Genomic DNA, 13,736 nt, shown 5'->3' on the forward strand with positions numbered 1-13,736 from the left:
TTTCCAAATTAAAAGTCTGGGGAGCAAACTGATACATGTGTAATAGTCTGGGGAGCAAAATGACATTAATCCCAATTATTTTAAGTCCAGTTTTGGGCATTTAATGATTTGTTAGTATTTCTGAAGGGGTTTTTTTTTTTTTAAAGACCCATTAGCTACAATACCAATCCACCTTTTAATTTGAGCCCTAATCTTGTCCTACCTGTCTCTGGCCAATCTTCTTTCCGATCTCACTCTCTGTTATCTCTCTTTGCTCTTTCTCCAATCTCATTCTGCTCTCTCTCTCTTTCTTTGTTCTTAGGCCCATCCACATCTTCGACGTCAAGCTCAAGCAACCAAGCTTAACCTTGAGAGAAGTTGTTTGCTAATGATATGGCTTCAAAGTTGCTTCCATTGAGAAGGCTTTCGAGGCTTCTCAAACCTCCATCGTCTCCTTCTTCCTCGAATTACAGGTCGTTTCTGTATCTTCTAGAAGCCTCAAGATCTCTTCACCTCTCTGAGAACAGTCACGGACCTCGTTCTTGGATCGCTTCTAGAAGCTTCTGTTCTCCTCCTTTGAATCCCGACGACGAGTCTCAAGTCCCCGCCACTATTGATTATAGGTAAGTGTCAATTCTTCATTATATTTAGGGGGTGTCCTCAACTAAGATTTTAATGGATTTTTAAATTTATAGAATCCATCAAAATCCAAGGGAATTGGCTAGGATTCTCATGAAATTTGTTATGTTTAAAAAATTCATTCAAATTCATTAAAATCCTTCACTTAATGAAATTCATGAGTTTTTTAGGACATCTGAATTTTATTGGAATTCATTAATATCTGAGTTGGGAACACCTTGATTTCTTTGGAATATATTAAAATCCTAATTGAGGATACCTAGATTTCATTGGACTTTTAAATTAGGCTTATTCACGCTAATGCCCCCTGAAAGTAACTTCGATTTTCAATTTGCCCCTTGAAACTTCATTCCTCCCACTTTACCCCCCGAACTTTACAAAATATCATATTCCATCAAGTCCGTTACTGTCACGCCCCAAAACCCAGGTACGTAACAGAGGCACCTATCTTAAGAATACATGAGACTACAACAACCAATCCCCCGGTGTTATAATCCCAAGTTTTCACAAAATAGGTTAAGCCTTTTGGTTTAGTAAAATGAGTTGGATCAGAGTGCTTGAGTTTGCAGCGGAAAATTAATTCAAAAATAATTAATTCATAATTAAACCAACCCTCGGAGTTACTATTGTTTAGAGTAACTTCAAAGAAACTGTTTATATAGACTCGATAATTCAAAAGTAGACAACCCAAGGACTCAATGTATATACAGGATATGACCAAGGGTATATAAAGATAGTAAAAGGGTCACCAAAGAACTGTCCAAGGAAATATATTGACTAAACAGGAACACATGAGTTGACAAGCTCGAGACCGCACCACCACCCCCTTAATCGAGGCCGTCAAAGTCCACACGCGCAGCACCTAAGAGGGAGAAAAACAACAATGTAGGGGTGAGCATCACATACGTTCATTGCTCCCCCTCAGGGAACTACCTGCTAGGTTTGAAAAATAGTTTGAGATAATTTAAAATCAAATGCACAACACAAACCAGTTATCAAGCTTTGTAAAACTAGTAGCATGCTCATACAGTTTTCAAACTACAGTTTTCCGGGCCCAAGTTCAGAATCATACTTGTTGACCAGTCGTTAGGGCTAACTAGCTACCCTCTCACAAAAACATAACAAAGTGCTGCAGTCATTTGACTGGGACAAGGTAGCGAAAGTGGCCATTTCATGGTTATACTGCCTAGATTAGCCTCCCAAGAAGGACAATCGACCAGTCCGTCCGTACAATCCCTCATGAGATTTTGGGGATCGAAACCTAGGGTCTACCGTAAGGGACCTTTCACTCTCAAGTCAAACACAACAACAATCTCACGAGAATATGCATAACAGTCATCATTCTCATCATCATAAAACCAAGCAGATATGCCAATCAAAAACATGCATCTTTATCACACAATATTTATTATATAGTACATGCAGGAAATCCACTAGTCAGAGTATGTTGTCCCCCTACCTAGCGTCCAAAGCTTTTGCCTGTTCTCGAGTACAAATCACAATTTGCCACGTCGCAACGATTTCTTTTATGTAACTGGAGTTCATAGTTTGACAACAACTTGTGTTAAAAACGGTCTTCACGTAGATCGATGACCTTGTCTATTAAGACCAGGTATAATTCAGAGGTTTGGCACTAACGTAACTGCTAGGCTTCTCTGAATTCTTAATCCGACATGACCTTGCACCCCGAGGCAAACAGTCATGTCAGACCGTGTGGTTTCTATATCTATTTTAATTTATTGTTGAGGAGGTTGATCAGATATGAACCTACAATGTGACCAGGTCAGTGCATGGGGAAACTGAGGGAGCTCTGGCTCAGTACCCAACGCCTGTATGCTCATGGACTAACCTTAGTCATCACGTTATTTGGTTACCACCGATATGACCTCAATGTTTATTAAGTTCATTTGATAACAACAGTTAAACGACGTTCCGTCTATAACCACAATTTAAATAACATCAGATTAAATAAGCTGGGTTAAGGGTATACCTGTTGAAGACTTCCCACGGGCAGAGTCTTGGTACTACTAGACTTGCTAAGTAACAAGATTAAAAGAGCCTAATTAACAAGAGATTAATCTAACAAAAATTTTGCAGAAGTTCGACAGGGATCAAGAAATTACCTATGAAGCTCAGAAATGATTTTTTTTAAAACTTCACCAAAACATAGCCTTCACACTACTAGAATTGAAGAGCTTGTCGCCACGATCGCGTAGGCGAAATCGGATCGTCTATCAGAGCTCCAGAACTCAAGATAAACTCAAAACAAGATTGAAGAAGAGAAAGAAAGGAGGAGAGAGGAGAGAGAAGCTCTCTCTTAAGAAGCGTGCGGCTGAGAAGGGATGAAAACCAGCTGAGTGTGCGCCACTATTTATAGGGAGAGAGAGTGAGTCAACTCGGTTGACTCATCCGAGTTGACCGGGTTGACTCAAGTCAACCGTCACAATTTGGGCTAATGAGAAAGTGACACGTGGCATGTGCACTAACACTTGGCTGCACATGCAGCCATCAGATCTTGCTGCCATGCAGCGATGGACGCTCCAGATCGTGCCACGTGGCGGGATCTGGTGATTTCCTATTTTATTTTATTTTTCCTATATTCCCCAACTTCAAAAATTAATTAAAAATAGCTCGGGACTCAGAAAAATACCCCAAAAAATATTACGGACTCGTATCGACTATTACTAATTAACTATGAGGTCAAATTACCAATTTGCCCTTAGAAAAATTTCAAAAATTTCAAGCTCCACAAACTAAGACAAAATGTTTTAAAGAAAAAGAAAATTTGGGAAATTCATAAAATAATCTCTCGGACTCGGAATAATACGAGACTTGCACCGTTGGGTTTGTGAGTAAAAGTACTACCTTTTAAAAGTCTAACTTGGGTCAAAACCCTAGTCAAAGTTGGTCAAACAATTAAAGCTCAAGGTGAAAAAAATTAGATTTTCTAACAAATAAATTCTATAAAAAATTTTAGAAAATAAGGAAAAATTCCAAAATAAATTTGGAAATTTCCGGGTCTCACAGTTACAAGCTCCGTCAAATAAGCTTGAGTGGTCACAAAAGGATGAAGACTCTGTACAAAATGTTGGGATTGTACTCGACATCATCTTGATGTGGTTTCATAGTTGGTATAGGATTGCATCTAAGTCAATGATTAGGAGTTCTATTAGAATATTACCTGGAAGCCTATAAGGATTTAAGTGAATCTGGTTTACTAAAAGGCTAAGAGATTCCTATTGTTTATAGGACAATGTATTAGTGTTCTTATTGGGTTTGGCTGTGCTATTGATCGAGTTTAGTTATGGGTTAGACTCTTAGGCAGCCACACACTATATAAGGTCAAAGATCCCCTTGCATTTAGAGCACGCATATATCTAGTTACTCCCATTAAGTAAATTGTGCTAAGGTCTGCCAGTGCAAGGAAGGTCTCGACTATTGCAGAGAAGGACTTGACTCAACTGCTAAGCTATGGATGTTGCTGTGGTGAATTCAGGTGAGTGTTTTATTCATATAGCTATATGGTTAACATTTGGTATCAAAGCATGGCTTTGTATGATTAAAACCAAAATCCAAAATCCGCTTAACTGCCTTCCTTATTTGTTGAGTGTACTTAGTCTTGAGTTAATCCTGAAAGCATGAATATAGGATTAAATTCATTCGTTTACATCTTTGATTGATCTTGTGCAATTGATGATATTCTTGTTTTTACATGAACTTTTTTTTTTTTTTCATGTACTGCAAGTTTTAATTTTTTATCATCAATAATCTTGATGTTTGTCATGTTACTATCTAAAATTCAGGGTGTATAATAAATTGTCTCATTTACTTCAAATTATCTGGTTATATGATTTGAATGTTAGATATACATATATATATGTTGATCACAAGATTATTGTCATATGTACACGTATCTGGAAGCTATGATCAAAGTTTAGAGGCTTTTGAATCAGGTAAGCGAGAGCGTCTCGCAACTTAAATTTTTTTTAAAAGGCTCTAAACCAAGAACACTGGTCAAATTGCACCATCGAAACATGACAAGTGAAACAATTTTCTGCTCATAAGTGATCATTATGTCACTGTGGTCAGTTTGATAGTGGCTAGCATAGATAATAAAGTTACAAAGGTTTGCAAAGCTCTTCCTTCTATCCATAGATGTGGGAAAATTTTTAAGGGAAACATATATATGTAATTCTATAATCTAGTGCTAAGACATGGTCTACTCTCAGCCTATAGGTGTGAGTTGATTATGTTCATAAAGTTTTCTGGGAATTAAGGTTGATATTTTGTTTTAAAATTTACAGTTATGAATTCTTCTTTGAATTTCAATTCCATCCAAACTTTGACTGGTAACAATTTCAAGAAGTGGAAAGCTGATCTTGAAATAGTTCTTGGGTTGATGGATCTTGACATAGCCCTGAGAGAAGATGCACCACCAGAACATGTTGAGATTGAAGGTGAATGGATTGATCCATCTGTGAGGGTCAAACATGAAAAATGGACTAAGGCTAATAGGATGATCATGAAGAGATCAATGTCTGATTCAGTGAGAGGTGCTATTCCTGAATCAGATAAAGCAAAGGCATATCTTGCATTAGTTGAAGAAAAATTCAAAGAATCAGAAAAAGCAGAGATTTCTACACTAATGAGTGTCTTATCCAATGCTAAGTTTAATGGTGATGGGAGTGTCAGGGAACATATTATGGGCCTTATTGAAGCTGGAACAAAACTGAATGAGTTAGAGGTGACAATGAGTGATGCCTATCTGGTACATTTGGCATTGAATTCACTGCCAAGTGAATATACTCAGTTGAAGAGCTCTTACAATGCATAGAAGGAGAAATGGAACTTAAATGAGTTGATTGCTCTTTGTGTGATTGAGGAGAAGGAGATTAAGAAGAATAAGGCAGAGAGAGCTGTGAATTTTGTGCAGAATGGTAGGGCATTTGGTCCTAAGAACAACAACAAAAACAAAGGCAAGGCTATAGCTGCAAATCCTTCTAACATTCCTAACCTTCCCAAACGAACCGACAACCCACAGTCCACCAAACCACTTGGGATGCAATGTTATTTTTACAGGAAATTTGGTCATCTTAAAAGAAACTATAACAGGTACAAGAAGTGGTTAGACAAACAAAAGGCTAAAGGTAATTTAAATCAAGCTCTAGTATGTTTTGAATCTAATTTAGTTGATGTTGCTAGTGATTTGTGGTGGCTTTACAGTGGTGCTACCATCCATGTGTCCAATACCTTGCAGTGATTCATAAGCAAGAAGGAGCCAAGCAAGGATGAGGTTGCTGTGTTTGTAGGAAATGGCATGAAGGTTGATGTCAAGTTCATAGGAGTTGTCAGATTGGAGCTGGAATCAGTATTGCTTTTGGATTTAGTTGATGTAGTTTATGTACCTTCTATGAGAAGGAATTTAGTTTCTATTAGTAGGCTTATTAAATCCAGCTTTAAGTTTATGTTTGATACTTCTGGTTTTTCTATATAACAAGATCAAGTTTTAGTTGGAAATGGATTGCTTTCTGGTGACATGTTCAGTTTATGTTTAAAACATTCGAATACCATTGTCTGCAATACAACATGTATTAACAGAAATATATCAAAAGAAACCTCATCTAAGCTATGGCATAAAAGGTTAGGACACATTGGACTTGATAGAATTCGAAAGCTAATTAAAAGTGAAGCCTTACCAGAATTGGATAATGAAAATTTTGACACTAGCTTGCATTGAATGCATCAAAGGAAAAATGGTAAATAAGAAAAAGAAAGGCGCCATAAGGAGTGAAAATTTGCTTAAACTAGTGCATACTGATATCTGTGGACCATTCCCAAAACCAACACATGATGGTTTCAGGTATTTTATAACTTTCACTAATGATCACTTACGTTTTGGTTATATTTACCTATTATATATATGAAAATCAAGTACCTTGGAAGCTTTTAAAATTTATAAAGCTGAAGTTGAAAATCAATTGGACTTAAAAATCAAAGTGGTAAGGTCAGACAGAGGGGGCGAATAGTATGAAAAATATAATAAAGCTGGTAGACATCCTAGCGCCTTTGCAAAGTTTCTGCAACAAAATGGAATTGTGGCTCAATATACAAACCTTGGTACACCTGAACAAAATGGAGTCTCTGAAAGACGAATTAAATAGGACTTTAACTGAGATGGTTAGGTGTATGACTTGTACCACAAATCTACCTAATTTTTTATGGGGTGAGGTAGTTAGAACATCAAATTATTTACTCAATAGGGCACCTTCCAAGGCAGTGACTTCAACTCCTTATGAGATATGGTTTAAAAGGAAACCTAGCTTAAATCATTTGAGCATATGGGGCTATAAAGCAGAAGCAAGAGTTTACAATCCTACAGAAAAGAAGTTAGACCCTAAGACAGTAAGTTGTTTTTTCGTAGGTTACCCTAAAAGAACTAAGGCTATAGGTTCTATTGTCCTCAACACACTACTCGATTTGTTGAAACAAGGAGAGTGAAGTTTCTTGAAAATCCTGCTGATACATTTGATACTAATGATTTTATTTTTGATGAAATAGAAGATATATCACAAACAGATCAACAAACTAGAAGTAAAAAAGAGCTTATTGTTCCCACTGATATTGCCAATTTTGATCCGAAAAGCACTGAAGAACCTATAGAACCTCAACCCTTAGAAACCATACATGACCAACAAGTTGTTACTGACCATTTGTCTGACAATGCAGCTCTAAACTGAGACCATACCTCAGTTAGGAAATCGACTAGAACTAGAAAACCTACACTGTCTAATGATTATGAAATTTATATGCATGAAGTTGAAAATGGAGAACATGGCAATCAAGATGACCCTAACACTTTTAAAGAAGCAATGCTAAGTGAGATTAATGAACAATGGTTGGGAGCCATAAAATCATAAATTGACTCAATGAAGAAAAATAGTGTATGGGTATTGGTCGATTTACCATTTGGTGTTAAGCCTATAGGGTCTAAGTGGGTGTTTAAAACCAAGAAAGATTCTAAGAGGCAGATTGAATGTTATAAGGCAAGACTCGTTGCTAAAGGATTCACTCAACAAGCTAGAGGGAGTGGATTACAATGAAACTTACTCACTAGTTTCAGCAAAGGATTCCTTTAGGCTAGTTATGGCAATGGTGGCACATTATACTTGTTTCTACATCAGATGGATGTTCAGACAGCATTCTTGAATGGGGATTTATTTGAAGAAGAGGGAGAGAGAGAGAGAGTTTAGTATGCAAACTGAAGAAATCTATCTATGGTTTAAAACAAGCATCAAGACACTGCTATCTTAAGTTTGCAGAAGTTATAAAGTCTTATGGTTTTGTTGAGAATTCAGTAGATGAGTGTATCTATGTCAAGGTTAGTGGGAGGCATTTTATGTTTCTCATACTTTATGTTGATGATATCCTCTTAGCTAGCACCAACCTAACCTTACTAAATCATACCAAGACCTTTTTGTCCAAAAGTTTTGACATGAAAGATATGGGAGAGGCATCTTATGTACTAGGGATTGAGATTTCTCTAGACAGAGAAAAAGGGATTTTGGCCTTATCTCAGAATGGATATATAGAAAGAATACTAAAAAGGTTTAACATGAGCAATTGTATAAGTACTGACTTACCTATGGGGAAAGGAGATAAATTAAGTACGAAACAGTGTCCACTTACTAAAAAGGAGAAATATGAGATGCAATCAAGGCCTTATGCTTCTCTTGTCGGAAGCCTAACATATGCACAAGTCTGCACAAGGCCAGACATTTCTTTTTCAATCTCAGTGCTTGGTAGATTTCAATTGAACCCTGGTCTAGCACATTGGGTTGCAGCAAAGAAAGTGATGAGATATCTGCAAAGGACAAAGGACTATAAGATGTGCTATAAAAGAAGCCAAGAGTTAGAAATAGTTGGTTACACAGACTCTGATTTTGTTGGATGTTTAGATTCAAAGAAGTTAACAAGCAATTATGTATTTTTGTTTGCAGGAGGTGCTATTTCTTGGAAAAGTGTCAAACCGTCAACTATTGCTACATCTACTATGCATGCTGAGTTTGTGGCATGTTATGAGGCAACTATTCAAGTTGTGTGGTTAAGGAATTTTGTTTCAAGCTTAAGAGTAATAGCAGATATTGAAAGACCAATTCAGCTGTGGTGTGACAATAGTGCAGTAGTTGACTTCGCCAAGAATAATAAAAGATCATCAGGTACTAAGCATTTAGAGCTCAAGTTTCACTCGAATTGATCATATTGGAACATACTTGATAGTGGCAGATCCACTTAACAAAGGCTTGCCCAATTCTGTTTTTCATAGGCATGTTACCAGTATGGGTTTATTTTCTGGTTTTGATCTGCTAAGTTAGTGGGAGCCTTTGTTATGTTTCATTATTTCCTTGTTTATGTTTTTTAGTTCTAGTCAATTTTGGATGATGTTAAAGTTTTGCTTGCAGTAAAGATTGTTAGAAATGTTATGAAGTTTATTCAGTTCAAGAAAGCATGCTGAGTTTTTACCTTTTACTTTACTGAATAAAAGTTCGTTAAGAGTTATTTGACTGCATTATAAGTTATATAGGGTTTAGGGTTTAGGGTTTGGTATAAGGCAGGTTCTTTCGAATCTGATAAGGAAGGATCTGACAAAATGATTTTATATGTTGTGCATTTTCATATGCATTTAAACAACCACTTTATTCAGATACATTAATCATTTTGTTTTCCATTGTCTTGATGGAGTCTTATGTAGAAATGGTCTGTTACATGTGTAGTTCTTAAAGCTCAGGATAATTTGTTAGTCTAAAAGCTTTTAAAACTCTATGTAATGTGTTGTTTCTGACAAGAGACATGCATGAATTTTTTATTCAGTAGAACTTTTGTGCACTAAAGGATCATTGCAGTAGTTGCCTTATAGCCTATTCAACCAAGTGGGAGAATGTTAATTGGGATTGTACTCGACATCATCTTGCTGTGGTTTCATAGTTGGAATAGGATTGCATCTAAGTCAATGATTAGGAGTTCTATTAGAATATTACCTGGAAGCCTATAAGGATTTAAGTGAATTAATTTGGTTTACTAAAAGGCTAAGGGATTCCTATTGTTTATAGGACAACGTATTAGTGTTCTTATTGGATTTGGCTGTGCTATTGAGTTTAGTTATGGGTTAGACTCTTAGGCAGCCACACACTATATAAGGTCAAAGATTCCCTTGCATTAAGAGCACGCATATATCTAGTTACTCCCATTAAGTAAATTGTGCTAACGTCTGCCAGTGCTAGGAAGGTCTCGACTATTGCAGAGAAGGACCTGACTCAACATCTAAGCTATGGATGTTGTTGTGGTGAATTCAGGTGAGTGTTTAATTCATATAGCTGTATGGTTAACACAAAAAGGCCTAGAGTTTGGAAAAGTTTATGGTAAATCTGGATATGAAGAAATTTAGGAGCTTTTGAAAATTAATTCTTTGAGAAGTTTTACCAAAATTGATATGCACGACGAGCACACATCATTGTTATAGCTAAGAGTGTAGCGTCAAATTTTATGCAGAGGATGAGTGGAGTAGCAACTTTAACTAAGGTATTTTTGTTTCCTTTTATGTTTTTTGAGGTGTTTAGTTTTATCAAGTATGCTAGTGTTCTTGGATTTATTGGTTTGGTTTTAGGAGCTTAATTTCTACGGCTTTGGCTGTACATCTCCGGCCACTGAAGTATCTTTACTTATTTTTTTCAGAAAGTTATGTCATATGTTACCATGTTCTTAAGTATATAGATTGAAATCTCTTTACTCAACATATAGATGGGTAGGTGTTTTAATAACCTGGTAGGTGTTTGGTACTTTTGTGCTTAGTTAAGGCAACTTGCAGCACCACAACAATAATATAAATAGACAACGGTTCATAGTTTTATTGTTATCTTAATTTATTATATAACAATTTTTTTTAAACTATAATATAATGGTATATTATCCAATGGTATTTGGTCGGATGATTTTTCCTAAATTATTAAAGACAATAGTATTAGGCAAAACCATTGTGTTGGACAAGTTACGTACACAAAAATAAAAAATTTTGCGAGTCTTTGTATTTGACAAAGCGCATGACCGCGTTAAGTCTTTTTGGGTCAAAGCCCTCTGACTTCACCCACATTCACACACTGAGGCCACAACACTCATACTTCTCCGATCTCCATCTCCATCCTCACAACACTAAGACTTCACCATCACGCATCTCCATCTCCATCTCCATCTCCATCTCCATCTCCATCTCTATCTCCATCTCTGTCCTCATCCTGCGTCTCCCGACGTCATCCCTCGCTCTTAGTCCTCATCATCTCCGCCCATTCCTCATTGCTCATCTCTACCCTAATATCAGCACATATCGATTGAAGATCGAGATATACACAAATCGCCCATCTCTGCACTCCTGTGTTGGAGAATTTTTAGGCTAAAGAAAAAAATATCTGATTGTTAAACAAAAGTCTTGACTAAAAGATTTCAACTTGATTTAATTAAATAAATGAAAGTTTACAACTTAAATAGAAAAACAAAGCTACTGCACTTTGCAGATTTTGTGGAACCACATCTCACGTTCACAATCATGAAAGAACAGACTAACCATGACTCCTACAAACTAGGGATTCTCCTATAGACTAGGTAATACCAACCCACTAACTATAGGCAACCATGTTTATTAAAAATAAACAACTTTAACATAAATCTTAACACATTCCCTTAAATTGATTTATGCAGAAAAATAGTTTAGGGATGAACATCATTTTCAGTCCTTGGCGTGTGCCCTCCTTTGAACAACATTTTGTGAGGAACAAACTCTAAGCATATCTCGGAGCTTCTCGAATACTGGTTGTTTGAGAGGTTTCATCATGATATCAGCAACTTGATTTTCACTTCTACAGAACTTCAATTCAATCACACTATTTTTGCATAGATCACGCAAGAAATAATATCTAACATCAATATGTTTGCTCCTCCCATGCATAACAAGATTCTTTGAAAGCTTAATGGCAGAAACATTGTCACAATAAATTGTTGTTGGACTTTACTGCTGATGACCAAGAACTTCAAGCATCCTTCTCAGCCAAATAGCTTGACAGGAACACGAAGTAGCTGCAACAAACTCAGCTTCAGTAGTGGATAATGTCACAATTTCCTGCTACTTTGATAACCACAAAATAGCACCAGAACTCATCAAAAACACATTACCAGAAGTGCTTTTACGATCATCAATGTCACTTGCATAATCACAGTCAGTAAAACATAAGAAACTTGGCTTTCTTCCTTTTTTATAAAGGATCCCAAAATTAGTTGTGCCCTTCAAATAACGAAAAATTCTCTTTGCTGCCCTGAGATGTATCTCAGTTGGATTTTCCATATATCGACTTATAAAACTAACAACATGCATGATGTCAGGCCTTATTGAAGCCAGATACATTAGACTTTTCAACTATTTGCTTGAAATGAGTGCTGTCAACTCTCTCGCTATCAGGATCTTGACTCAGCTTCAATCCTGTTCCAACTGAATTGCAATTGATCATCTGAAACCTTTTCAAAACATCCTGGACATATTTTCTTTGACAAACAAAATTTCCAGCTTCTAATTGTACTACTTCTATGCCAAGAAAGTAGTGCATTAATCCCAAATCTGTCATTTCAAACTCAGCCATCATAGATTTTTTTAAAACATCTCAAACATATCCTCACCACTCCTTGTGTAGATCAGATCATCAACATATAAGCATACAATAAGCATTTTACCTTCCCTTCCAACCTTAACATACAATGTATGCTCATACGGACATTTTTCAAAACCTTGTTTAGCAAAATAAGCATCTACACGGCTGTACCAAGCTCGTGGTGCTTGTTTCAACCCAGATAGTGCTTTCTTCAATCTATAAACTTTTTCCTTATTACCTTGCTGCACATAATTTGTGGGCTAATCTATGTACACTTGTTCTTACAGTTCACCATGTAAGAAAGCATATTTTTCATCTAATTTAAAAATAGGCCAAGAGTTTTGAGCAGCGAAAAAGATTACCAGTCGAATAGTATCTTGTCTTGCAACTAGAGCAAACACTTCCTTGTAATCAATACCACACTTGTGCTTGTATCCCTTTGACACCAAACGAGCCTTGTGCTTGTCTATCTCACCTTTCTCATTCAACTTTGTTTTAAAAACCCATTTCATGCAAATTGTTTTATGTCCTTTGGGCAAGTTAGTCAACTCCCATGTGTCATTTTTCTCAATGGATTTAATCTCAACATCCATTGCCTTTTGCCATTTGGCATCTTTGATAGCTTCCTCAAATGTGATAGGATCACAATCTGCAAACAATGCAAAGTGAGCAGTAGTATCATCATCAGAGAGTTCATCTCCTCTTACATAGTCAAACATCCAAGCTGGTCTTTTTCTTGGACGTTGGTTTTCTGGTGGCTGCTCATTTGCTGGTGCAACTCTAGAAGAACTTGGCGGGATTTCATCATGGGATTGCTGTTGCAGATTAGTCCCATTGTCTGCTTCATCAAAATCAACTAGAATCTGCTGATGTCCTGAATCATTTTCAGTCCAATCCCACATTCTTTCCTCAGCAAACACCACATCACGACTAGTAATTATCTTTCAGTAATTGGGTTGAACAATTTGTATGCGTTGGAGTGTTCACTCACTCCAAGAAAGACGCACTTCTCACCCTTGTCATCAAGATTTTTCCTCTTCTCATCTGGAATGTGTGCATATGCTATGCACCCAAACAGCTTAAAGTGATCTATTGCTGGTTTCCTTCCACTCCAGGCTTCCTTGGGCTTCATGCTTTTGACAGAAAAAGTAGGACTTCTGTTCAAAACATGAATGAACCACAACACTGCCTCAGGTCAAAACTTCTTTGGAATTTTCCCTTTGACTAGTAAGCTTCTAATCATGTTAAGGATGGTTCTATTCTTCCTCTCTAATACACCGTTTTGCTGAGGTGTATATGTATGCAGCTGTGAATTGCCTTCTAATGCCTTGCTTATTACAAAAGACTTCAAACTCCTTTGAGCAATATTCTCCACTACGATCAGTTCGAAGAGTCTTAATGGTTCTTCCAGTTTCATTCTCAACAAGGGCT

The 13,736-nt window shown here is 36.7% G+C and overlaps 2 pseudogenes; both read left to right on the top strand.

Moving 5' to 3' along the window:
• The first annotated feature begins 5,017 nt into the window (after positions 1 to 5,017).
• Positions 5,018 to 7,355, top strand: LOC147292314 (uncharacterized; annotated as a pseudogene).
• Positions 7,356 to 8,119: 764 nt separating this feature from the next.
• On the top strand, positions 8,120 to 8,872 carry LOC147292315 (secreted RxLR effector protein 161 pseudogene; annotated as a pseudogene).
• The last annotated feature ends 4,864 nt before the right edge of the window (positions 8,873 to 13,736 follow it).

Source organism: Dryas octopetala, chromosome 2 (genome assembly GCF_963921425.1).
Source record: "Dryas octopetala chromosome 2, drDryOcto1.1, whole genome shotgun sequence".
Classification (NCBI taxonomy): Eukaryota; Viridiplantae; Streptophyta; class Magnoliopsida; order Rosales; family Rosaceae; genus Dryas; species Dryas octopetala.